This window comes from Pogoniulus pusillus, chromosome 18 (assembly GCF_015220805.1).
Source record: "Pogoniulus pusillus isolate bPogPus1 chromosome 18, bPogPus1.pri, whole genome shotgun sequence".
Taxonomy (NCBI): domain Eukaryota; kingdom Metazoa; phylum Chordata; class Aves; order Piciformes; family Lybiidae; genus Pogoniulus; species Pogoniulus pusillus.
Genome location: NC_087281.1, coordinates 19,699,934 through 19,726,624, shown reverse-complemented (window position 1 = coordinate 19,726,624; position 26,691 = coordinate 19,699,934). Strand labels below are relative to the sequence as shown.

The window sequence follows — 26,691 nt, the reverse complement described above, 5'->3', positions numbered from 1 at the left end:
TCTTTCTCATGTCCTTGGAGGATACTTTCCAAACACCCAAGGGAAATACCTGAAAATATTAACATTGATTTAATGTGAGAGGTGTAAATTTGCTCGGTCTCTAGTCTGTGCAAGCCCCCTCTAAAATACCTAATATCCAGAACCATCTTTCAGATCATTGTCTTTATTTGTTGACTTTGAGCTTTGATATCAGTTTCTTTCTGACTAGTCATAGAATCAGTCAGGGTTGGAAGGGACCACCAGGATCACCTAGTTCCAAACCCCCTGCTATGGGCAGGAACACCCTACCCTAGATCAGGCTGGCCACAGTCTCATCCAGCCTGGCCTTAAACACCTCCAGGGATGGGGCCTCAACCACCTCCCTGGGCAACTCATTCCAGGATCTCACCACTCTCATGGTGCAGAACTTCCTCCTCATGTCCAGCCTGAACGTCCATCTGTGGCATGACCTACAGTTTCTGTATTTTGGATTTCTTACCTTTGCTATATGAGCTTGATATAATCTCAGGCTTTCTAACAAAGCTCTTTAAACTTGCCTTGACCTCTGATTCTGGTCTACCTATGACCATGAGGTTTTTCCTGGGACCAAACTGTCACAGGAAAAACTAAGCACTAAAAATATCTAAATAGTTATGCACAGGGGTAAGTTTCATCAGATAAGGCAATATGGTTCTTACTTCAATATAGACCAAAAAAGAAAAAGGGGTTTTGGGATTACAACCTTATATTGTTATATTGTAACAGAAATCAAGAGGGAAAACCGAGACACTCGTTCTTAAATACACGATACGTGTGATAAATCCGGGTTAGTGGCAATGACATAAATAAACATCTGGCTTATTACAATGCTTTCAAGTCCTGGATGAGGCATTTCGTGCCATGGTTTAGTTGACTGGATAGGGCTGGGGGATGGGTTCGACTGGATGATCTTGGAGGTCTCTTCCAACCTGGCTGATTCTATGATTCTATGATATGAGTTGTGACTGGTACATGTTCAAAGCAATGCAGATTCTTGAATGTGTACAAATGCATTTTGCTCCCTCTTATTTCTGAAATATTGGTATGGATTTGCCATGAACCTTCAAGGATGGTAGTCAGATACTGTAGGCACCTATGCCATTTTAGATGCCTCTGGTGTGCTGCCACTCTAGAAAAGCAGAGGTCTTCTGCAGGTTCCATAGCTACCTCGGAAATCCTATGGATCTTAAATATCACTAGATACCTAAAGACTGTAACAAGACACATCCTTCCACTTGACTTAGTACCAAAATTAGCTGCTTTACCTCTCTGAGACAGAATGAATGCTGCTGCTTTCCCCCTCTGACAGCTTATTTTCAGTCTGAAACAAGCTTTACAATTGTAGATACAAGCAAAAAAGTCTAGACTACAGCTAATGTTTTCTGAAAATTCTCCTGTTGTTCATTTTAAAAAGTGGTTGTTGCCTGAGAATGAAAAGACAGACTGCTATGGGTGTGAAATAGTGTGCATATATAAATACAGATGTCTTCTTGGCCATTTATGAAATGAAGGACAAATAAGCCCAGATCTGCCTCAACAGGCAGAGCTATTGCTTCATTTCTGCTAGATCTAATTCTTTCATTGAAACAGACTCTTCCCCATGAAGTCTGTTCTGTGATTTTATTCAAAAAAAGGCTTCTTCCATATTTCTTTGATAATCAGACCGAGCCACAGCCAGTGGTCTTCATGCCGAACTGGGAAATATCAGCAAATCCATATTACAAGAAAATTATTTCAGACTTCTTTCAGCTGACCAAACAGACAAAGCCAGCAGATTATCCAGAAGATGAGTTCATGTAGAATAGAGTATAATAGAATCAACCAGATTGGAAGAGACCTCCAAGATCATCCAGTCCAACCTAGCACCCAGCCCTATCCAATCAACTAGATCATGGCACTAAGTGCCTCATCCAGGCTTTGCTTCAACACCTCCAGGGATGGTGACTCCACCACCTCCCTGGGCAGCCCATTCCAATGCCAATCACTCTCTCTGTCAACAACTTCCTCCTAACATCCAGCCTAGACCTCCCCTGTGTCCCATTGTTCTGTTGCTGGTTGCCTGGGAGAAGAGACCAACCCCCACCTGGCTACAACCTCCCTTCAGGTAGTTGTAGATAGCAATGAGGTCACCCCTGAGCCTCCTCTTTAGGCTGCACACCCCCAGCTCCCTCAGCCTCTCCTCATATGGCTGTGTTCCAGGCTCCTCACAAGCTTTGTTGCTCTTCTCTGGAATCTCCCTTCCAGTATCTCAACATCTCTCATGAATTGAGGGACCCGGAACTGGACATAGTACTCAAGATATGACCAGTGCTGAGTACAGGGGAAGAATAAGATAATCTCAAAGCAATTTATCAAGAGATGGGCTGCTGGAGAGATTATTAACAATGGCATTATTAAATGATCACTTGTTTTTGTTGTTGTTATTGTTAGTCTTCTTGCTTTGTGTTGGTTTTTCTTCAATGTGTGGCACCATGAAGGTGTGGTGGGACCAGATGTGCTCTCCAAGGTCCTGAAACCTTGCGCTGGATTTTGGGATGTATATTACTATTAAAAGTACTAATGTTTAATATTAACAGCTCAAATTTGCTATGGGTGAAAAAAAAAAGAGAACTATTTGATAGCTAAATATTTAAACTCCAATCCAATGGGATCAGTCTTGGAAAAAGGAACTTTGATTTAAATGTATACTGGCATTTAGATCACATTTAGATTATACAGACTACAAATGAGAAAGCAAGCAAACTGAAGCTAATCAGCCTCAGAAATACAAAAAATCATCCTTGTGATTTAAAATACATGGAAAGGAATTTTCATGGATATTGACTTCTTGGACTCTTCTGGCTGAGATTTGCCAGACAACATGAATAATATAAATTTCTTGCTAAGCCCTGAGCTATCAGTATGCTCATTATTAATCAATATTGCTGTTCTTTCTTCTCATACATCCCCCAACATTTTTTAACTTCTCAGTGGCTTTTGCACTCTGAAGAAATTTAACAGAAGAAATGTCATGAGCATTAGTACTAACTTTGCATATGACATGATGACATGGTGAGTACTTTTTCTTTTCATATTTATTGTCCAAAGTTGTGTGATGACATAAATTTAGGATAGCAGAGATTATATGTATATTTCTGTGTAGCTGTTATGAACTAGAAGAACTGACCCTGTGAAACACCAGTTCAAGCTTTGAGCAGACTGTCCAAGTTACTCAACGCATATTTCTGATAAGTTATGATAGTCTTACTGTGGAGATATGTATCTATAAACATCTAACCAGATGGCAATCTTGCAGTCCTAGTGAGTAATCTAAGGACTGAATGTGAATGTTGACTGAGATACCAGTCTGCACTTCCATCCCATTCTCTGTATCAAAGCTGAAGAAGAATGGTCATGTTGCTATAAACAGCTTGCTCTGCTGCACCACTGTTACCTGTTTCATGGGTAACTGAATGATTATGGAATGGCTGTGGGGTGTTTTGTGTGTGTGTGTGTGATTTTTGTTCTGTTTTGTTCAGTTGATTTTTTTAAAATCTTTAATCACCTCAGAGAGGTGATTCTGCCACTTGGCTGTGCTCTGGAGACACCTCATCTGGAGTACTGCATCCAGCTCTAGAGCCCTCAATACAGGAATGACATTGACCTGATGGAGTGGCTCCAGAGAAGGTCCATGAGAATGATGAGGAGGTTGGAGCACCTCTGCTATGAAAACAGGCTGAGGGAGCTGGGGTTGTTCAGCCTGGAGAAGAGGAGGCTTTGGGGAAACCTAATAGCTACCTTCTGGTAGCTGAAGGGGATCTGCAGGAAGGATGGAGAGAGACTGTTTACAAAGGCCTGTAGTGATAGGATGAGGGGCAATGATTTAAAATTAGAGAAGAGTAGATTCTGATCAGATGTTAGGAACAGGTACTTTAACATGAGAGTGGTGTAATACTGGAACAGGTTGCCCAGGGAGGTGTTTGAGACTCCATCCCTGGAGATACTCAAGGTGAGGCTTGACAGGGCTCTAGGCAGCCTGATCTAGTTGACAATGTTCCTGCTTACTGCAGGGGCATTTGGACTAGATGACTTTTAGAGGTCACTTCCAACCCAGACCATTCTATGATTAAATAATTCTATGTTTACTATCAGGGTGGTGAGACAATGGAATGGGTTGCCCAGTGATGCAGTGGACTCCTCATCTGTGGATGTGTTTAAAACCAGGCTGGATGAGGCCTTGAGCAACCTGGTATGGAGGGAAGCATCTCTGCCTATGGCAGTGGGGTTGGAACTAGATGATCTTTAAGGTCCCTTTCCAGCTCAAGCCATTCTATGATTCTATGATTTGACTTTTCTTGTCCACTAACCCAATTAAAATTAACAAAATGGTATAAATTAGACTTGTGCTACTCCACTACCTCCAATTTCAGAGAGAATTTCTTAGTAAAGTCTTCCCAACCCCTGAGAGGTTATGTTGGGAAGTGCTTTCTTCAATTCTTATTGCATTTTTAAAGTTATATTAAGATTACATAAAACAAACATAGTTCTTGAAACAGCGACAATCAGGACTACTAAAAAGAATGCAGTATGTCAACACTGAAATGCCATTAAATACTCTAAATTACAAAGTAATATGAAGATATTTTAAACAGAATTATTGTTTTAGAAAAAAACCCACATGTATACATTATAATCACAAATTAATGACTGACTTGTCACCAAAGGGAATGATTTTAGAGAAGGAAAAAAAAATCCCTACAAATATTTATTCAGAAATTGTTTCTCATTCAATTACTGTTTTGGCCACCTGAATCCAGAGAGTATATAAAGGAAAATGAATTTAATCAACAAGCAATTTTCTGGGTAGTGCATCAAGAAGAACAGTTAACAAAGTGGAAAAAAACATTTCTGGACTAGCAAGACAAGGGCTCATTTATGGAGGTAAGCCTGACCAGGCCAAAATGTGATTAAAAGAACATTCAGTATAATCTGAAGCACAGAAATCAAGAACATCATTTTTTTTCAGAAGGCAGTGAAGTAAACTTACATGATGTATTTGAAGAATGGCTTCTAAAATACAGAATTTAATCAGAAATATTAATAGACTACACCAAAGACTTCTTGTAAGCATGTCTAAACCAAGCATATGATCTTGAAAATGAACTTTAACAATATTATTCTTGTTGATATTAGCACTTCCCAAAACCTTTATTGCCCTTATGAGTACTTCTCAGATCATCTCTTCCACTGCCTATATTAAGAACCCTCTCTGGGGGTCACTGTAGCTTTGGGAGCATACCTCTTGGAACAGAGTTGAATCTACCAAAGTATTGGTCCCTTTCAGCTAGCGACAACTCTCCCACAGCTGTAAGGATATTTAAAAAGGGAAGACTTAATCAGCAAGATCATTATCCACTTGACTGTGAAAGGGAGAGACAGAATAAAATAATTGCAAAATTGCTGCAGAGAGGTGTTCAATCCCAGATAATGGACTAAAATTAAGACATGGACCTAATGCTAGAAGGCTGAGAAATCCTGCTCACAGGTTATATGGGATGCAGTTCAATTTCTTGGGTTCCAAGGTGAAGATTTAAGTCAGTACTATTTGCAGTTATTAAGACAAACCTCAGATGTTTGCATCTGTACATTTTTAATGTCAGCAACAGCTACATTTTCCCCCTCCTGTTGTTTCTTGGAGAAATCTCTTAGGTTATGATACACTTCCTTGTTTATAAAATAAAACAGATTTTGACTAGGAGATGAAAAGACACTGAATGTTACTCATAAAGCTTGTGCTGCCTCACTCCTAGGAAATTAAAAATATTGTTAACAGATGTTCCACATGGCCCCATGTGCTGAAGCTGGGGAATCTTAAGTCTACACTTCATTTACTGTTTGAGAAACAAGATGCATAGTAGACAATGGTTCTTACAAATATGAAGAGGCACTCAGAAGAGCTACGCAGCTCCACTGCCCCCTAAACTTGAGGATATAAAAATTTCTTTGATTGTAGCCTGGTTCCATGAGGTTATTAAGTAATTGTTGCCTATTCATCTTCCAGTTCTTCCTAGTAACTTTTTAATCCATTATCCAATTCCAGTCATAGGATCACAGGATGTTAGGGGTTGGAAGGGACTCAAAGAGATCATCAAGTCCAACCCCCCTGCTAGAGCAGGACAATACTATCTAACACAGATCACAGAGGAACACATCCAGACAGGCCTTGAAAGTCTTCAGAGGATGAGACTCCACAACCTCCCTAGGGAGCCTGTTCCAGTGCTCTGTGACCCTTACAGTAGAGAAGTTCCCCCTTGTGCTGAGGCAGAACCTCTTTTGCTGCAACTTACACCCATTGCTCCTTGTCCTCTTGCCAGGGATACAGAAGTATCAAAAGTATTATGTTTCTTCAAAGATTGTTAAAATTTGTAGCTAAGCAGGTAGGAGAAACACAAATAAATGCTTCCTCACCCACTCCAAGGGGAAAAAATACCAACAGTATTGAATTCAATAATTACCTGTCACATTACATTTCAGAGATGAAAATATTTTAATTTCAGCTTCACAGCTTATGCAAACTCGTGTAAGGTACATTTAGTTCAAATTGAAATCTTATGAAAACTTGCCTTCTGTCTTGTGGACCTACACAAGCATTGTTTACTGTCATCCTCAGTTTTCTGGTTTCTGTCCATTCAATTGCTGCAAGATTTTAATTTGTTTGGAATACACTTCTATTAAACATGTGGGAAGCATCTTGCACACTGGGAAATACTGAAAGGGAACAAAAAAGAGTTAATAGTTTCTCCTAACCTCGAGTGACAATGGTTTATTGTCAGGATAGAGCTCTTCCTTAACGATCACATTTTTCTTTTCTTTCGTGCTACAAGGAACAAAGGGCATTTATTTTGGTGTAATATAATCTAAGAACCAAATCAAGATGGTAATTGGCATAGCAATAAAACATATTTTCCTTATCAGTGTTCTCTATTATCAAATTATTCCTTTAAAAAATAAATTCCTGCAGAATCAACAAGTAGAAACATAACAACAATCACCTTGTGTAACTTTAGACACTCAAACTACATGTTTTAATTAAAGAGAAAATATGCTAAGACCCCCTACAAAGTGAATGGAGATAGATAGGTTATTCTAGAAGGTGGTTCAGAGCAGGACTCCTTGAGTAACACAGAAATCTTCATGGGATTTATCTTCTATCTAGCATCACAACTTGGGCTTTTAAATGTGCAGCTGGGAAGTTGAATCAAAAGTAGAGATCTATTAATCCATTTTCATCTTATCCCATGATTATCTGCATCTCTGTAGCCAGGCTCAAGGGTTATTTGCCATTGGAATGGGCTGCCCAGGGAGGTGGTGGAGTCACCATCCCTGGAGGTGTTCAAGAAAAGACTGGGTGAGGCACTTGGTGCCATGGTCTAGTTGACTGGCTAGGGCTAGGTACTAGGTTGGACTGGATGATCTTGGAGGTCTCTTTCAATCTGGTTGAGTCTATGATTCTATGATTATGGTAAATCTTAATTGCAACCCTTTGGAAACAAATAAACCTACCAATGGTTGAAGGAATTGGGACCATGAAAAAAAAAATATTTGAATTTTCAGCTATGCTACAGGTCTAAGCCCAGGCATTTAGTAAGATTTGGAAAGTTTTTCCAGGTTTTCCCACAACTGAAAAGCAGAAAATAAAAAGCTGTGGGAGTGGGAAGTTCATTGGCACAGATGAAGGATTTTAAGGAGTAAATAACCTGAAAAGAAGACAAGAGATACAAATTCTATCAAGCTACAGCCCAGGTAAGGTCCACTAGTAATACTGTATTTTGCAGATGATTCAAATGAATCAGTTTATCACTTCCTTCAACAAGATAAGAACAACAGTGTTCAGTGAATTTACTCTTCTGTTTTAAGATGAGCATATTTTAAAGTATTTTTATGCAGTAAGAGCCTTGTGTTATTTAAACATTTCTATAGGGTTTTAAACATTCTGGTGAATCATTTATAATTAGCTATGATTAAAAAGTCATTGTCAAATAGATAACTCCAATGAAAATCATGGTGAGAATAACTTCTGAACTCAGAATAGCTTTATTTTTTGTATATTAAAAGTCAAAAGATTTTACTCTAATTACAATCCAATTCCAATGATTTACATGGAGATATTTTAGTTGAAGAGCTTACTGGAATCCACCTTTATTGGTCAGTGAAAGGAGGTAAATGTCTGCTGTTGACCTAAGATTTCAACTTAAAGCCATATAAAAAATGGTTTTAGATTGAAAAGGTATAGAAGTGAAAAGATGTCCAGGAATAGATGCTATGTAATAGAAAAATAACAACCATGCATGTATTTCAGATTTGCAGGTCAAATTACAAGTCTGGCAATCAGATTTTGACTACCTAAATATTCTCAAAGTTCTAAATACAACCTTCTATTCTTCCCCCTGGAACTGTCACGCAGCCTCGCTACGTGCAATAAAAACGAGTTTGTGATTAAAATGCCATTTAATACCCTGTTATTATCATGTGCTAGTGTAAAACATAGGGCAGAAGCATAGATTTTTTTTTTCCTGGAACCAATGCTAAGCACTCTCACCATCTTGAATTTTTAATTACAACTTGTGGTAACTGAAGTAGATACATAAGGACAACTTTTCTGATGGTTTTCAACTAAGGAAATTCTTGCAATGCCTATATTCATGCCCATCTGACGTTCTACCTGTCCTTTCTCTCCCAATTACTTTTCTTCTATGTGCCTCCTTCCAAGCAAGTTTCAAGGAGAGTTGAAAACCTTAGAGGGTGTAAATTCCTAAAACTGCCATGAAAACTGGCCGTGAGTGGAGGACCCTTCATCAGTGTTGTTTTCAGCTGGCAAAATCTGAGATATTAATTGGAGAAATCACAGAGGTTTGAGGGACACAAGGAGGACTTGGTATGTCCTTGAAGAGGTGGAATTTTAGGGATCTGCAAGGCAGCTGGAGTCAAGAAGTGTAATAATGTGGGAAATAGGACAGAACTAATCTAAAAGAGCATCTTCAGTTCCACTTCTCATGGGACATCTTATTTTTTTATTGACATTGGTCTATGTTTAACAGTCAGTATTTTAGTTCACATGACTATGCTTGGTCTCAAAGGGAAAAAAAACCAAAACTATTCACAAGCTTAGGTTTTATGATCAAAAAATATTACTGTCATCATCAGTCTGGACTACCAAGTTAATGCAGACCCCAGCATTTTCCTAATTTCTTGATCAAGATTATAATTTCAGGTGAGCTTAACAAAGGTATTTAATTATCATCTAAAGTAACAGAGAATCTGGCACACATTGCTTAAATTGCTCCAGTTTGATACTGGTTTAAAATTTAACACCCCTCACTGCTACAGCTATACTTCCAGTTTTAGTTTGTCTGCTTTCAATTTTCATTGACCAGGTCTTCCCAAAGACTTGTAAAAAGTGAACTTTGCCTTTATATGTTGAATTATAGAGTACTCCACACAGTGCTCTAATTATCCTAGTTTTTACACACACACCCCCCAAACAAACAAACAAGTGAACAAAACCCCAACAACAACAGCAACAAAAACCAAACCTGCAACATTTTACATGGTACAAAATATTAATTTTTCCTTTCTTAAGAGATCAGACTGCAGGCTTTCACTATAAAGTCATATTTCAACATCAGATCAGTGATTCCCAAAACCTTTTTCATTCTCCCATCAGCTTTTAAAATGACACTGACTGGACAGTGTTTACTGTCTCATTATTCTACTCCTGCTTTAACTAAGATGGTAATAGCCTACTTATCTAAAATCATCAAATGCAATACTTCAGGTTTGCTAGCACTAATTCATCCTGAGCATTTTATTTTGCTACTTTAAATTCAATCCAGATGACATGTAAATAAAAATGATGCATTCTCAGTAGCCTTAGTGTGGATTCCCTTGTCAGGGTATATTAAAACTATTTCAAAATTCCTTGCAGTTATTTTGGATAAGAAAATCACTTTTTGAAACTATCAGAATACTGTTTCTATGAAGGCAACTTAGTGACAGCTTACTTAGAAGTTCATCCTTGAATCATCTGTAATAATAGCTTTTTTTCTTGGTTTACAAGATGAATAGATTATAAAATGAGGCAAGTTATGAATTCTTTACAATAGCAATAAGAATTCTTATCTGTTGTTCTGAAGGGGAAATTGCCAAGCATTTTTAACATAACAAACAACCCATAACATTTTTGACAGAATGAACTTTTACAGAGCTAACATAAAACTCTGAATAATCACCAATAAATGCAAGCCTCTACCTGAATTAAGATATCAAAAAACACAACATGTAACAAAAGAGGACATAAAAAGCAAATGCAATAATTTGCAGTGTCTCCTGTGGCATAGGAAAATCATGGAAGCTGAGCTTCTTTAAGGCCATCATAAGCTGACTGGAGAGACATTCTCAGAGTCCACTCACAGTGTTCAGATTCAACTAATATCAGCATGGATCACCCCTTTTGCAAGCAACAGGTGGTGCGTCAAAATGTATGCATTACCCTTAGTAAATGAAGCTTTCCCAGTGCTATTTTGTCCTCTTCCTACTTTATTTGTAATATGTTAATTTATTGTGATAATTCTTTTCGCAGCTGTGGTATAAATCCCATCATTTATGTTGGGTGGAGTTCTGCTGTTCTGAGATTGGCATCCAGTTTATAAAACTGCATGGTTCTATACCCCTGAAAACTGAAACAAGTTATTTGCCTGCTGTTTAAATCTAATAGACAGCAGGCTAGTCTATAACACTGCATTTTACTAAATGTAATGAGAATTCATCATTTCAATGTTAACCTGAACTAAATGACTACATCTTAACGGCTTAGAATGACAATGACTTTAAAAACAAACAAACAAAAAAGAGAGATATTTCAATTCTTACATTTTGCATGATAATGAGCTTAAAACATTTCAGGGGGAAGGGACAATTCCGTTACAAAAGATTAAATTCTTTCTGGGGTTGTGTGTATGCCATTCTCACAGAAGTCAAGGACATAATCTTGACCCAAGAGTGTCGACAGGAAGTCAGAGGATTAATTAGCTAGGAAAACAAAAGCAAATTCCTATAAGAAGAGAATTTCAGAAACAGAACTGCTTAAGGACAGTACTTAGAACATTAAGATAATGGATGTCTTTTCTAGAACATACACAACATGCTTGTTACAGACACTATTATCTTAACCACCGTTTTATAACATTTACCTAAAGTTTATTTTAAGAGAAGCCTTGTTTTTAACAATCATCTTAAATCCTAGTAAACTGAAGAATTAATTAGCAAGCATGGAGGATCAGCAAACTAATGCTTTAGTCTGTTAAACCATCTGCTCAGGAGCACCCTGTTCAAATCTTGGCATTAGGAAAGGATGGATGAATACTTTTCTCTCACACTCAGCTACAACTTGCCATTCTTTGCTGTTGCACATTTTTCATCCTTCAGCTCATGGAATATAGTTATAAAGAAGTAGATAATCGACCAGATTTCTGTTATAATGAAGTTTTGCTAAACAGATTGCTAACAAGTTTGGCAGGATAATCTTACTGTAACATCTTACTGTAACCATTCCTCTTATTTCATACCAGGTTCCTGTATACAATACGTATATATGAAGAGACAGATTCAGCATTATCTTTTAGTAGCTTTACCTTGTACAAAGCCAATTTATATGTAGTTAAACCAGCCAAACTAGTGTAAGGTAACTGAATTCTTCAAGGCAATCTGTCCTTTAGTTCTGAAGACTATTAATGAATACTCCATTAATATTTTAGCACTTCATTATATTTCACTATTAACAAGAACATGCTTATCAGATCTGAGGAGGTCCTTGTTATTGAAACCCCAATCTGTCTTTGTTTTCTAAACTTTCATGTTAATTCTTTGATTTTATGTCACAACTTAGTTCCCAGAAAATGCAGGTACTTTCTGACAAGTAATGGGCTGAATTTGGCAAGGAATGTAGCCAAAAATCTAGTACAGCAGAATATTTTTTTATTGTTGATACTAAACCAATTTCCTCATATTTCACTCTCCTACATCTTGAAAAAGATGGAGAGCAATCTCAGTTACAAATCAGATGATTGATACAGTAGGGAAGCCATCCAGCAAATCACACTGCAAAGTCTGCGTAGTAGTGAGTGGCATAGGAAGGTGCTCCAAGTAACACAATTAAAGAGTAAAGTGCACTGTACCACTAATTACTCAAATGTTTGCCAAAGACAGAAGAACATTCTAAATAAAGGCAAAGATCTGGACTAAATCTAGCAATAGATGGCTTCTCTTTCCTCCATCAGCAGCCAGTTTTCTCTTTAGTGGTTTCTTACTCTTCAGGACCACACGGAGAAAATGTCCCAATTCACAAAACCTCCAAAGAGAAGATATTTGTTTAAAAGTCTGATCCTCTCTACATAAAGCTTCACGCTCCTTGATTTTTTTTTTTGAGCATTACAGGCTCGATCCTCTTAAATAGCCTCAAATGGCATTTTCTCATTCACTTCAATTAAGTGAGTCTTGGACAAAAAGGTAAGGTTCTGTGTGGAAAATCACTGTATGCTGGAAATTGCAGAATTTTATTCAAACACATATTTCATCTGTGTTGATGAAATTAAAACAGGATAGGAAAGAAAGGGAGGAATAAAGCGCTGGCAGAAAGGTTGGCTTTTTCTCTTTTTTTAATTTTTGTTGGAGGTTGTTTCTGTAGTAGATTGACCTCCCTCAGATAAATCTGTGTACCATGGAAACTGTTTTCTCACTGAGGAAAAATTTCCAAGTTTATCTGAAGGCCTATACATCAAGTTAAGCATACAGTTAAACTGTGCAACTGTGTAATCTTACTGCCCTCTTCCCATCCTTCCCTCCTGTTGTTTGTCATCCTTACTGTCGTTTCAAAGCAGGATAAGGTCAGTGGAGTAGAGCATGTTCCCTTTTCTGTATCTGTAGAGCTCCAGCGTGTTGGGAAGAAGGGGAAGGAAACTACTTTTTCAGATCTTCTGAGGATAACTAATAAAGCAATAATGACATGCTGTAAAATAAATGCTATCAACTGGCATTTACATATACTTTTATCTAGTCTTTACTGTGTTCAGCAAAATTATAGTACTGCTCAGCAAAATATAGGTGGACCCAAAAATTCTTTAATTGCTATTTTGCTTTAGTGCATATTCACAGATAGCCTACACCTTGTAAGTCTAAAATGCTAACAATATGAGTCTCTACATTTTAAACTCTGAACATTTGCAGAAGGGAGACCTTTTGTGTCCAGACAATTATTACAATAACATACAATACATGTTCTTATTACAATTACCTGCAATATATGCTTTAGTGCATATTCACAGATAGCCTACACCTTGTAAGTCTAAAATGCTAACAATATGAGTCTATATATTCTAAACTCTGAACATTTGCAGAAGGGAGACCTTTTGTGTCCAGACAATTATTACAACAACATACAATGTATGTTATTATTACAATGACATACAATATATGTAGGAGCTGCGCAGCAGCATGCATCAGCCCAGCAAGTCACTGACAGCTATGCTGAGGTAGTTTCATGGAACTGGTGGAATGTTTTGCAAATCACAGACTGCAGAGGCAAAAATTGAAGTCTATGTCACCGGAAGGGAGTTTTGTTTGTTTGTTTGTTTTTGTTTCAGAAGTCTTTATATATTAGAAATAAAGAAATGATTCTCTAATGTTTTTTACCTAAACATATCACAGCTGTCCAGAGACATGGGAGTGAGATACTGCCCTCTGAGACAGCCTCAGAGGCAGAAATGCCAGAATTAAATTAACCAAAACTGCAAGAGAGAAAAGATACAAGATAAAGAGATTAAAGCAATAAAGTTATTTAGATGTAAATGTGCCTGAAAGGAAAAAAAAAAGGCACTATGAAATCCAACTTCTTTTTCCTCCTACTATCCAGTAAATTGCAACATCCTCTCCCTACACTTGTCCCACATTTTATCTGAATTCTGCAGCTTTTCAATGAGCTCTTTCTTGTGAGGGATGAGATTGTTAGGACAGACAACTACAATTCAGATGGCAGTCGTTAAAGTCCTGAAGTGTCTGTGTGTCTGCGACAATGCAGAGAATCCAGAGTCATAGCATAACACAAGCCGAAAATATTCACTCCTTGGAGTAGCTGAACTTAAGTCCACTAATTGGCGTTTCAGCTTTTTTAGAGCAATGCATATGCAGAACATTTAAGCCACAACTTTTGCGGGCAACACTTTAACTTCACCGTAACAAAATGTGTAATGTATATTTTAAAATAGTCTTTATGTAGAGCAACTGTTTTTTTTCTCTCCTGTTCATTTTGTGTGTGCCTTTCAAAGAACAACAAGGCAGATGGTAATAGAGAGTTTAAAACCAGAGACTGTAATCTGACTTATTTATTTATTTAAATTGCTACACTTCGAGCTAATTTTTGTTAAAAATGCATTCTTGCATGGAAGCAAGCTTATTAACTGATATAAGGAGTGAGGAAAGAAATTAAACTGAAGACGATGTAATCCACAGAGGCAGAGAGAATTGCTGTTCTGGAGGCAAAATCTTCTCCTCTCCTATTTAGCTATTTGTTTTCAGGATGTATCTATTCATAGATCCTGTCACTCTGGTAGCAATAACACTTAACACAAACATATTAAGTGAAACAAGATGCATATTATTTTTTGCCTCAGAATGGACAGAATTTACACAGATTATCTGCAGGTCTACCTTCTAGTTTATGTTGAAAACATTATTACAAGTGGTGACATGAAAGTTTGTCAAACTACTTGGCAGAGCTAGTAGAGATGACATTATTTTTTTTCCCCCCAGTGATTCTGTATTTGGAATATGTAATGTCAGAGGTTCCCATTTATTCTGGAAATTACATGCAGTTCCATTGTCCTTTTCATGTGAACTGCAATACTTTCTTCATTAGCATTTGCTGTTAATATGTTCATTAAATTCGTGACACATTGTAATTAATCTGAATATGATGTAATTTCTGCAGAACCTACAACCTCATTATGTTCACAGTATGTACATCATAGTCATATTATTTCTGAGAGAGGCATGCCTCTATTTGGTTGTTAATCAAGAGGTCACTTCTGCCCAGTTTACAAGAAATAATTCTGAAGACTTGGGAGTAAGATACTAAGCAATAGACTTATTCTATGCTTTAAGAAACATAATAAAATGCTGCATAGTAACATTTCCTTATATAGAACATTTAATAACCTGTACAAACAAAGAGAGAGAGGCTAGATTCAAAACACCTGCTTACACAGGCTGAGCAGGATCAAAAACTCAGGAGAAGCTAATAACTATGAATTCCCAAATGGAACAATGACACTTGATTTCTAAGGAGTAAGGATGGTGAATCCGATTCTAAAGTCATACTGAGTAAAAAAGTTATTTACCTGGGAGTAGTTGTCCATATTGTATAGATAAATCAAATTATCCTAATGAAGTATTACTAAAAAAAATGGTATGTTTAGTCCCAGATCAGTATGAGAGATGCAGAGCACTGTTTCTTTTTTCAGCAATTTGTAACAAATTGAAAATGCAGAAAACTGTCTTTCTCTGTAGGTAAACATTTTTACCATGGTGCAACTTTTTGATGGTGGTTTTTGTTTGTTGGTTGGTTGGTTGGTTGTTTTTTTTCCCCCTTTTTTAAAATGTAAGCAAATGTGCTTTTTTGGGGGGGGTCAAGTTTTCCAGGATGACTTACAGTAAATCTTTCTTTATAAATTTAAGCAAACTTGCTGTCATCATAAAAGAAGTATCTCATAGGTGGCTTTTGAAAATTAGGAGAAATAAACTAGGATGATCAACTACACAAATATACCTAACCAAGAAGAAATTTGTGATTGTTACTGGCAGGGATTAACAGATAAGCATTAAGCATATAGCTGGAATGCAGCATAAATTCCTGATCTGACAGATATCAAATACCATTACTTTCTGTGGGCCCAGATTTCACAGTCAGCATTTGGCATCTGAACAGTTGACTGCCAGTCTATCAGCTACTGCCCATGCAGATTTCCTGCTGCCTTAGGTTCTGAGTCTTTCAGCAGAACTGCAACAAACAGAAGGTACGTTCCAAGAACTACACCTTTAGTTTTTCAGGAGCAGCATAGAAACAATGATGCAAGGAGACCTTAGTGAATAAATGTATTTTAATAATTGATACTATGACTCTCTTTAAATATCGATAGTTGATAAGATAGTCACTTTGGCAAAGTGTTTCTGAGAAAGGGGAAGACTAAACCGTAAATTCTGGGAAAGGAAGTAATGATTGGCAAGTTCCTTTTCCAAAAAGATGTGCTGAATCAAATTTTGCTTTTCTTCAGAATTAGCAGGATGGAATGCTTAGGCTGCATTCCGCTAGTAAGAACAGTGCAGCAAACAAATGTGATCATTCAGAGAGGAAACTCAGCTTATTTATGAATGAAATTATTGGTGTGGTTGCCTGCTGCAGCAGGAAAAGGACTCACTGCCCTCGGAGGCAACTTTCTGATCCTGTGCCGACTCATATGATTGTTTAGATCCTGTAAAAAGTATCTCTGAAGCCGTGTAGCAGCACAGGGGAAAAGGGGACTGATGTTTCACGTACTCGTAGAAGGCAGGACATAAACTAAAGGAAAACTTGAAAAAAAACATTACTAGGCTACAACCCAAAGAAACATTTTGCGTTTTGTAATTGTAAAAAGAAATATAACTTTCACGAGTGTCTTAATGTCCGTTTTTAGAATAAATTCTGCGCTGATGAAATTGTGCAAATTTCTGTGAAACTCTATTTCAAGCCATCAGAAAGATTCGTTTCCCCTTTGCAGTAACAGGTTCTGACACAAGCCAGCGTCAACTGCGTGTGTAATTGACGCATTTATGCAGAAAATTAATGTGTATATTATTTAAACTATGAAAGCATACTTACGTGCACTACACTCATGTGCATACACACAGGCGTACAGTCATTTAGCCGCAAAATAATGCGTCGAGGGCACCATATCTACGAACCCCCCACTCTAGTGAGAGTTGCAGGGTCATGGTCGACTTTCGCTGCTGCAGCAGCGCGGAGGCCAGGGACTCCCAAGCCTGCGCCGCCCCAGGGGCACCGCTCGCTGCTAAGCCGGCAGAGCGCCGAGAACATCGCCCTGCAAGGCGGTTGCCCCGCTGCTGGCAGCAGTGTCATTGCTGTCTTCCTTGTGGCATCAGGAAGCGCCAGGGAGCCGCGAGCCGATGAAAGGTGGTGTAAGGTTTCTCTGGATGTTTATTGGGATAATTTGAGAGTCAACAGATGACTTAGCAATACTGAGGCTGGTGCATCAACTAAACATTTCAACGAGGGATGAATTACAGCTTCCTGCTGTTTAACTGGTAGTTTTATTCTTGGAAGAGTTTGCGGAGCTAAGTGGACCACTCCGGCCACTGAAAGACGCACGAGGGCGAGAACAAAGGAAATAAAATTTGGGACGTATCTACGGGTCTGGCAAGGAGACGTACTGCTGTAAGCTCCAGCCGCACTGGGAAGCGGGGCAGCGGCGGAGCGACACGGAAGGCAGCTTTCTGTTCCTGAAAGGGATAGTGGCAACTCCGTCTTCGGGGACGCTTGCCCCAGACAGGGGCAGGACCTCAGCCGCTGCTCCCCCACCGTAGGCGGGCGGTCTCCCGGCCCGGCAGGCACCACCAGCCGGCACCGGCCTCAGCCTAAAGAAAAGACCTAGGCGCGGCGTAGCGCTTGGTACCGGCGGACGCCGCTGCCCGCCCGCATCCATCCTCCTGGTCTCACCCGCAGCCCGGCAGCAAGAAGAGACACGCCGCCCCGCTTGGCTCCCGTCGCTGCCTGCCGTGAGGGCGGCCTCACTTCTCCCGCTCCCTTCCTCCCTCCCGCCGCCGGCCCCTCGCCTCCCCCACCCTCACCTCAGTCGCCCCCCTCTGTCTGGCTCCCCCCGCTCTGTCTGGCGGCCCCCCCTCCGATCGCCGCCGCGCTTCTCGCGAGAGCTGGGGATGCCGCCGCCGCCGCGGAGGGGGAGACACTCGGGGGGAGCCAGTGACGTCGGGAGTTTTCCTGAAAGTCAATAACGAGCCCGGCGGAGGCGGCGGGAGGAGCCGAGAGCGGGGCCCGGGCGGCTCCGGGGTGAGTGCGCCGGGGGGAGCCGCCGCCGCTGCCCTCCTGACCCCGCGCATCGATGCTGCGGCCGCGCTGCCCGCCCGGGCGCCTCCCTGCGTAGCGGGGCGAGTAGCTCCATGTAGTCGCCGCCAGCGCCCTGGGGCCGGAGTCGCCTCCTCCCGCCCCCGCGGAGACACCGGCCGCCAGGGACCGCCGAGCCTGGCGGGGGGCTAGGGGAGGAGGCAGCGGCGCCCTCCCTCCCCTTCTCCCCCCGGAGCCGCCGCCGCCGCCGCCCTCCGGCTCCACAGCAGCGCCCGCGGCGCCGCCGCCTCTGCAGGTACGGGGCGGGAGGGGCTGGGCGGCGGCGGCGGCGGCGGCGGGGCGCTTGGGCGGCGGCGCGCGAGGGGATGCGGGGTGGCGGCGCTGCGCGGTCGGGGGCGGCGGGGAGCGCGGGGCGGGGGCGCCCGTGGCCTAACGCTGCCGGCGGGGCGGGAAAGGACGGCGGGGGGGGGGGGGTGTCGCGCTGCCGGCAGCACGGGGCAGAGGTGGGGAAGGGCGGGGAGGGGGCGTTTCGGCGGGGAGAGGTTATGTAACGGGGTGTGCGGGGGGAGGGCCGGGGCAGGGCAGGGCGCGCGCCCGGGGATGCAGCCTGCGCGGGCGCGGGGCCGGCGGTTCCCACGCGGCCACAGCCCCTCCCCGCGCGAGCGCGCGCCACCCCCCGCGCCTCCGCGGCCGTGCGTGCGCGGGGGGCGGCTGCGGGGCGGGATACCGGCGCCGGGGGAGAGCGGCGCTGGCGTTACCGGCCGGGAACTTCTGCCCGTGCGCTAAGAATAGCAGTGCGGCCGGCGGGCTGCTGATAACAGCACCTCGCGCAAGTGATGCTGCTGCTGCTGCCGCCGCCGGCGGCTCTGGCTGCAAGTAAACAAACCGCCCCCCCAGTCTCCGCCCGCCCGCCCCGGCCATTATGGAGGCTTGCGGCCCACATGCAGAAGTTGATGCGCAGCCGGGTGTTAGGGGTTACCAGAGGTGGGGCCGGGCCTGCGGGGGGGTCTGGCTGCAGGCCTGCTTTGGCCGCTGCGAGGGTGGGTCTCGGCAGGTGCTGTGGGGGCGGGAGCACCGAACACTGCGGTGGGGTAAGCCAGAGGCGGCACCGAGGGCTGCTCGCACTCCAGATGTACATGGGTATATCGGGGGGTGGCTCTGACCGTACCTGTGCAGAAATACTGCTAGTACGTGGTGCAGGTCTGTTTTGACCGGTCAGTGCTGTGCCTCTGAGCAAAAGGTTACTGGATCACATTTTAACGCGTTGTAGTTTTAGATGCAGATGGTCACGATGTAACGAGCAGTAACAGGATCATGGTCTGTTTGGTTCCGTTGTATGAATTATGCTTCTCTATTTTTCTCTTTGGATGGGAATCTAACAAGTGTGAAATAGCCACTGCTGTGTGTTTCACATTCTTCCATGATAAACTATGTAAAAGATGTGTGTGACAAATAAATAAAGATCTTATTTTCTTGGAACTGAAAAGGATAAGTGCTTTTCTCTCTCTTGACCTATATTCTGTATTTTTTTCTTTAATATAAGTGTTAGTTGACTGCTACTTGTGTCTCCATCATCTTAGAGGTTTTGTGAAAAACATCTCAGACTTTATTCCCTTACCCCATGTTTAAGAGTTTTGTTACAAGAATTATGGTACACTTGATACCAACATTGCCAGCTCTTTTTCAGTACTGAAGAAACTTACAGCAGCCACTTCTGGTGTTGTCTGTTAAGGTTTTATTAAAGCTTTGCTCATAGGCAAACGTGGTTCCTTAGATTTTGCTTATACAGGTCTTTATTTCTCAAGGCAAGATGCATGTAAAAAAAGGAGACCTAAACTTTTATAAAGTAATATTTTAAATGTGATTTCTTGTTTCTGCCAGCTTCTGCATAGGCCATTTCTGGCTGTCCTGTGCTGAAGATACATGAAATAGGAAAGGAAATTTATTTTGACTGTTAAAGTAAATATATTAATATATTAAAGAAAATCCTGCTTGTAGGACCTCAAATGTTTGGCTTTTTTTGTTGTTTGTTTGTTTCTTTTCTCCTGACAGGAGCCTTTAAATTGACCCCAATGTGTTTAATTGGTTTGGATGGCTAATAATAGTCCATGTGGATATATTTTTGTTGGATGCAGTCACTAAGTCAAGTTCCAATAAAGGCCAAAGAAAAAACTGCAGATTTGAGAAAATGCCTTTGTTTCCTAGAAGGCTGCTCAAGATGTTTCAGTAACTATTTATTTTCTCCACTGTGTGTGGTGTGTGTATCTATGCAGGCAATATTAATAACACCATCTTTTTTAAGACTCTTTTGGTGTATTCATGCTTACTCTAACTAGGTTTGTACAATTTCAGTAGTCTCCTTAGTTTCACAAATAGGTTCATAGAAAGCCAGTATTTCAGCATCTGTTTTCTGTTTTGGGGGAAGGTGATGTGTAGTTATGCAGAATGCTGCTGTTCTGCAGGAAGTCTGTGAGAATTCAGACAGATCCTAGCTTTTGTTTTGCCTCAGTTGAGTAGGTACAGTTTAAGGGATTGAATTCATTAATTTGCACTAGGAAATGTTGACTTTTTGACACTGCAACAAATGCTTTGTGAAAGGGAAAACAGTTTGGGTAGATTTTTTTTTTTAAGCTTAACCCAAACCCACTTACTGGAACTCTGCTATTGGTTGTAACCCAAGCTTCTGTTTGCAAGGTATAACCAGATACCATATCTTGACTTCTGACTATGGTTTGAAACACCATGTGTCCAAAGTTTGTATAATGACTAAAAGATCCTTCAGACTAGTTTGTCTATCACTTATTGAGTATCTCTTCGTGTTCTGGGTGTGTGTATTCTAAATTTAAGGAGATTTATTGAATAATGATTTTTATGCAGAAGAAGCATTTTTTAGAAATAATTGTTTTGGGAGGCTTGACACTTAGTATGGTAATTTCTGTTAAAATACATTTGAACTCTGTGCTGCTCTTAGTATGAAGAATTTGTTGTATTTTGTTACAGTTTCATTTTGTGCTGTTAATGCATCAAGGGTGGTGAACTTAGTGGCTTGATAGCCTAGCTTTCCTTCAGTAGGGCAACAGAGATCCAGTGTTCTTTGACATCTTCTGTGGCTTTGAGCATGCTAGTAATTTTAATTGGCACTGGAGAGTGAAAAGGCATTGAAATAAACTAAGTGAAAACTTTCTTGTACCATTTTGATGTGGATAATGTATTAATGATTCACTTTAATGTGCCACACTGCAGCTGTATATTTTGTATGTTTGTTAGTTGTTTCTATACCAGAACCTTTATTTTCTCTTTTTCTTAACTAATAAAATAACCTGTTCAAGACTTGCAGTCCTCTCTTTGCAAACAACAGTAACAAAAAATATGAGAACTATTAAATTTGTATATCCATGGACTTTGTTTAAAATGTTCCTTTCATTTTGAGTGTTTGTATGAAATTTACAGCCTTCTAATTGTTTTAAGTACTGTGTTCTGTAAGAACCTATTATCACCCTAAGTGTCCTTTAAAATTAGTATTAGACTAATTTGTGTCATCTTGGATTCTCATTCAGTTAGTGTATGCCTAGTAAGAATATCATGGTGGGTGCAGAGGATACTTTACGGTACAGCATGTATTTATCCCTCTGCATGTGAGGCAAGGTGTGTTTACAGTGAGAATTTCTCTTGCCAACTGGTATGTTTCCTCATAGTGGTACAGAAAAGACTTTCCCAGTATGGTAGGGTCTCCTTGGTAAATGTGTTGCACTAGTTACTCCTCTTTGCAAGAAGCTGGTGTGGTATGCAAAAGATTATTTTCTAAAGCTACTTGTTACATAGTAAATGGAAAAGCTGGCTCAAAGTGTATTTATTTTTTTAACATATTAAAAAAAATAATGAAAGGCAATAAAACATGGACTATGACAGTTAACTTTTTAGTGGTTTACAAGCTGTAATCTTTAAAGTTTTGGAATATATTTTCATCTGGACTAATTTTATGAACAATATTCCAGAGTGACTATGTGAAGTAGAGCGTTTATAAGTGAAATCTGAATAAATTACTAACATATACTAATAAAAAGACAGCAGAAAATGCAAGAGTATAGGAGTCAATTTTATGGCTTTTTGTCCTTGTTTAGTAGCTCTAGGTTTATGTTAAGTGTGAACATCCAAGTAGTTTTTATGTATGCCATGGATTTCAAACAGATTCTTTTTGCTTTTGTTATTTAAAGGTGTTCAGAAGTTGTAGAAAGCTTTGGCAAAGTTAATACTTCCAAAACACTTGTTGTGGCATTGAATATCATTACTGCCAAGGAGAGTAATCATTTTTGGCTTCTATATGTGAAGATGCTTGCCTTTGGTCGCTTTAAATGTTTCTTTGGTTTTTGGTACTGTTTGTGTCAGATCTTACTATGTTAGATTAACTTGATGTGTGTTGAGTCCATCTTGACCAATCTGATTTTTATGTGTATTTCTGTGTGAATGCCTAGGTGTGAGTCATACTGATCAAAAATAATAGCATTAAGAAAAAGTTGTTGCCCTACGATTTGTTTTTTCTCTTGTGTCTCTCCCTCCCCCCCTACAATATCCCAACTAAAGAAGAGTAGTAATTTTTAAATGCCCTTAAGAGTGCAGCTGGGACTTCAACATTTCATATGCATGTCTGAATCACTTAACAGCATGTTTTGTCAGATTTCCCTGAGTTATCTATGTGATGACTCTCTTATAGCAATGGAGCAGAGTTGAAAAGCCTTCTTCAGCTTCACTGAGATCAGTGAAGGTCTTACTACTGCAGTTTCATAGGTGTGAAATGGCAGCGCCCAACAGTCACAAACTAATTGTGCAGCTGATTTAGCATTACAGATTTAATACAGTATTTCTCAGTTGAGTCCCAGCAAGCTTGCAAACCAACTCCTACCAATGCATGTAATTTTTATTTTCCTGAAGCATTTGGTGTGCTTCTTAAGGTATGTGATGGGTGCAGCTCTCCTTGTAGAGTTAAAAAAATAAATATCTTTTTCTAAATGGTTGAGATATTTTAAGTCAGAGAGTTAAGGTTGTAATTGTGAGTTTCATGTAGTCTGTCTTTTCTGACAACTTTTGCCAAAGACTTTCATCTAGTGAGTTCTGCATCTAGTCTTAAATGTGTGAAAGCAATAGTATACTTTTGAAAAATACAGTTGTCATTTAAATTTGTAGAGAATTCCTTTTGTACTTAGAAAATTCGTATCTCAAGTTAATGAGAATAATGCTTTTCGAAAAATGAACAAGAAAATCCAGAGGTTTTAGGTTAGAAGTTGATTAAATTCTAGTCATATTGCAGTGTCAGATTTTGAGAGTAGGTTCAGCAATGTTTGATTACTTTGTAGGACAGAATCACAGAGCTCATTCCTATAGTTGCAAGGCAATTCAGAATTTAGTTTGTTCAATACCCAGTTAATAAATAAGACTTACTGTAAGAAAGCTGCTTGATAGACACACCAACAAACTTTCTCCACATTTGACATTAATAATTTGAGAACATGTTTTTATCTCAGTACTTGCCTTGTTACTCATGGCACTTTACATGTTTCTGGCCTTTATTATCTCAGTGTTTTATACACAATATAACATTGTGCTGTTATAGAAATAAGTAGATGAGTTTAAAGAAACTTTATTTTGTATCTGCTGAAGTTATCTTTTTAAATATCTCATTCTGGAATGAATTGGGATTTCTATATTTGAAGTTTTCCTAATTAGATGACCCGTTTTTGGAGTATTCTAGATGTAGCCAGTTATAGTTTGTTTTAAAAATATGAACTTGGGTTTTATTTTACTTGATTGAGTGATTACTAAACAATTTAAAGGGCAAAGTTTCTTTGTCCTAAAAAGGCAAAAAATAGCATTCCTGTGGTAATTCTCAGAAAGTTAAAGTTATGTGTATTTCAAAGTGTTGAAGAGAATAACATTAAAGTAGTTGTGATGCTCAGTGAATGCTTGATTGGAATTCCTTAAGGTCTCAAAACTCTCAAGTTCATTGTCTCAGTTCTTTTTTTTTAATGTGTAGCTTCACTCCTCCCTTAATGTTTTCTACTTTAAAAGTTTCCATTGCTTAAATTTCAAACCTGTGCTCTACCATGTTTTATCACTCTGCTTCTGTTTGATTTTCAGATATTGTTTTATGTGACTGGGGCCAGGACAAAAGGGATTTGAAGTATTTTTGTCAATAAACAGAATGCAAAACAATGGGTTGTTAATGTTTCACATGGGATTCTAAAGAAACAATTTAGTTACATTTAGAAACTTCCTTTCTACCTTGGTAAACAAAGCCAAGGGTGGCTTTGTTCACCTTGTTTTAATTATACCTTTGTCCCCTAAAATAACTTAGTCATTATAATAGGAAAAGAAATACAGAATGATAGTTTCTTTCCTGATAAGCTTATTCAGTTGCAGAATCTATATAAAGCATCTAACTTGTATGTTAATATTTTGATGTGCTTGTAGTCTCCTAAGTAGGCTTATCTGAGCATATATTAGTTACTTGCAACTTTCTGGCATACTGAAAGTGAAAACAAAACACTGAAAATGTTAAGGCACAAAGCATATGCATGGTTTTAAAATAGCCACTTACCTTTTCCAAAGTACGTTGTTTTTCTTTACCACAAACTATAGGCAGTGCCACTTTCCTGTTAGCCCCCTCATTATTTCAAGTCAAGTTTATCAAATAAGTTATTAGGAGTCAATTTTTGATACTAATGTTCTTGAAGACATTGAGGCTTTTAATATGAAATACAGTTTAAAAATTATTTACCACAGAGATATCTTGGGAGTTTTTGTGTTTGTTTTAAAATTTGTAAAGCAGGAACATTTTTAGTTAGAAAGTGTTTAGGGGTATCTTTAAGTGGCTTCATTGTACAGACATAAAGGTTACCATTTTATAGATTTAGAATCTATTGTCTGTACTAATGTCTGTGATTCTATGATTCTAATCTTGTATTTTTGATTTCTTTGTCTTGTCAAAGGAGTTCAGTTTTGTGCTGCTTTTAACAAAAAAATATTTACTGGACTTTAATAAGTTGGACAAATGCTTTCTTGCTGTGGGTTCCTTTTTCTCAGTTTAAGCTGTCATAGCAGTTAAATCAGGCAGTCCTTCTGAGACCAGAAAAAGGGACGTAATTAATTCTGCTGCATTGGAAGTAAACTCAAAATTTCAAAATAGGTAGTTCATAAAAGCCTGTATAAATAGTCAATACTTTTAGGTAAAGCACTGAACTGAATGTGGACTGGATGATCTTCGAGATCTCCTCCAACCTGGTTGATTCTATGATTCTTCCATTAGCAATATAGACTAATTTGATTCAGTAGGTTTTGTAGCAAACTCTGTTATGCAGCATAGTCTTTTGTGTAATTTCTGATGATGTGCAATGTATCCTCTAATTGTTTGACCAGACTTCTAGATAACAACTTTGATAGGGGAAGAGGATACGCATGTGTTTTTCATATAAATAAAACTTGGATCTCAGCTTCCAATCCTAAAGCCAACTCTGTTTTTAGTTTAGAGCTCTTATCTTTTGAATTGCTTGCTCTGTGGTTGCAACCAACACTGGAGACAGTTGCAGCATGTTCAGTTGTCTTGCAGGATTCAAACTCAGATTTTTCTCAGATCTTTTAAGAGCTTGATCTGCTAGAAAAAAAGCCCCCAAAGTAGGCAAACAAATGTATGCATGATGGAAGCTGTTAGAGGATGACTGAAAGCTGCTTTTTTTGATAGTGTGTTTTCGGTGTGTGCATGCAGAAAATTTTTGTTACCTTTCTGAGATCTAAGGAGACAAAGATGATGTGGTTTAACTCCGCTTACTTTGAGGACTAAAGAATCTCAGTGACTCAGGCAAAGTGAATCTGAAAGATTCACTTGCTGTGGTGGTGTGTTTTTGTTTCCACCTCCCCCCCAATATCTTATTAAACAAACAATAACTTGTAAAAAGGAATTTCTCTTATATAGTAAGAGAATAACATTGGGATGAATCACTGCAATAATGCTGCAAGAAGTTACAGGGATTGTTTCTGGAAGTGCTGTAACTGATCCTGTTGGTATTTTCTCTGGTAACTTGAGTTGGTAAATGTGAGAGTATCTGTTTTTTCTTGGCTCCAAAATTGTTGAAAGTAGGAGCCTGTGTTTATGAAAGCTCTTACAACAGAGACCTGAATCATACAATTTACACTGAATTTATGTGCACTGTCGTCTTTACTCAGCTGTCTCTTGTCATGGAGGAAATGGGAGTATGCCCACATTCCAAGAGAGTGTTGTCTGTTCTTATGATTCTAAGTAATTATTCACTTACATGTAGTGGTTGTTAACTCTAGACTTGAACCCCTGTTTTGATCCTTCTGCTTAGAAGGAATTTCTTTCTCCTCATCCACCAGGTCTGTGGAGATACCTGTCTGCTATGATGGGCATGAGAGCCTCCTTTAATTGAAAAATACAAGTTGAGGTAAAGGGTCTTACTACTGAAAGGTCCATTGCTCATTTCTTTCAGTTTCCACATGGT

General features: G+C 39.5%; 1 protein-coding gene across 3 annotated transcripts in view; it reads left to right on the top strand.

Moving 5' to 3' along the window:
- The first annotated feature begins 17,055 nt into the window (after positions 1-17,055).
- AKT3 (AKT serine/threonine kinase 3) overlaps positions 17,056-26,691 on the top strand; it is a 151,263-nt gene continuing 141,627 nt past the window's right edge. The window contains exon 1 of one of the 3 annotated variants that reach the window (XM_064158656.1): positions 17,056-18,166. The gene's annotated coding sequence lies outside the window, so the exon portion shown is untranslated. Of the gene's footprint in view, positions 18,477-18,878; positions 19,273-26,691 lie in introns of those variants that run through there. The other 2 variants (XM_064158654.1, XM_064158657.1) reach the window with 2 other exon arrangements.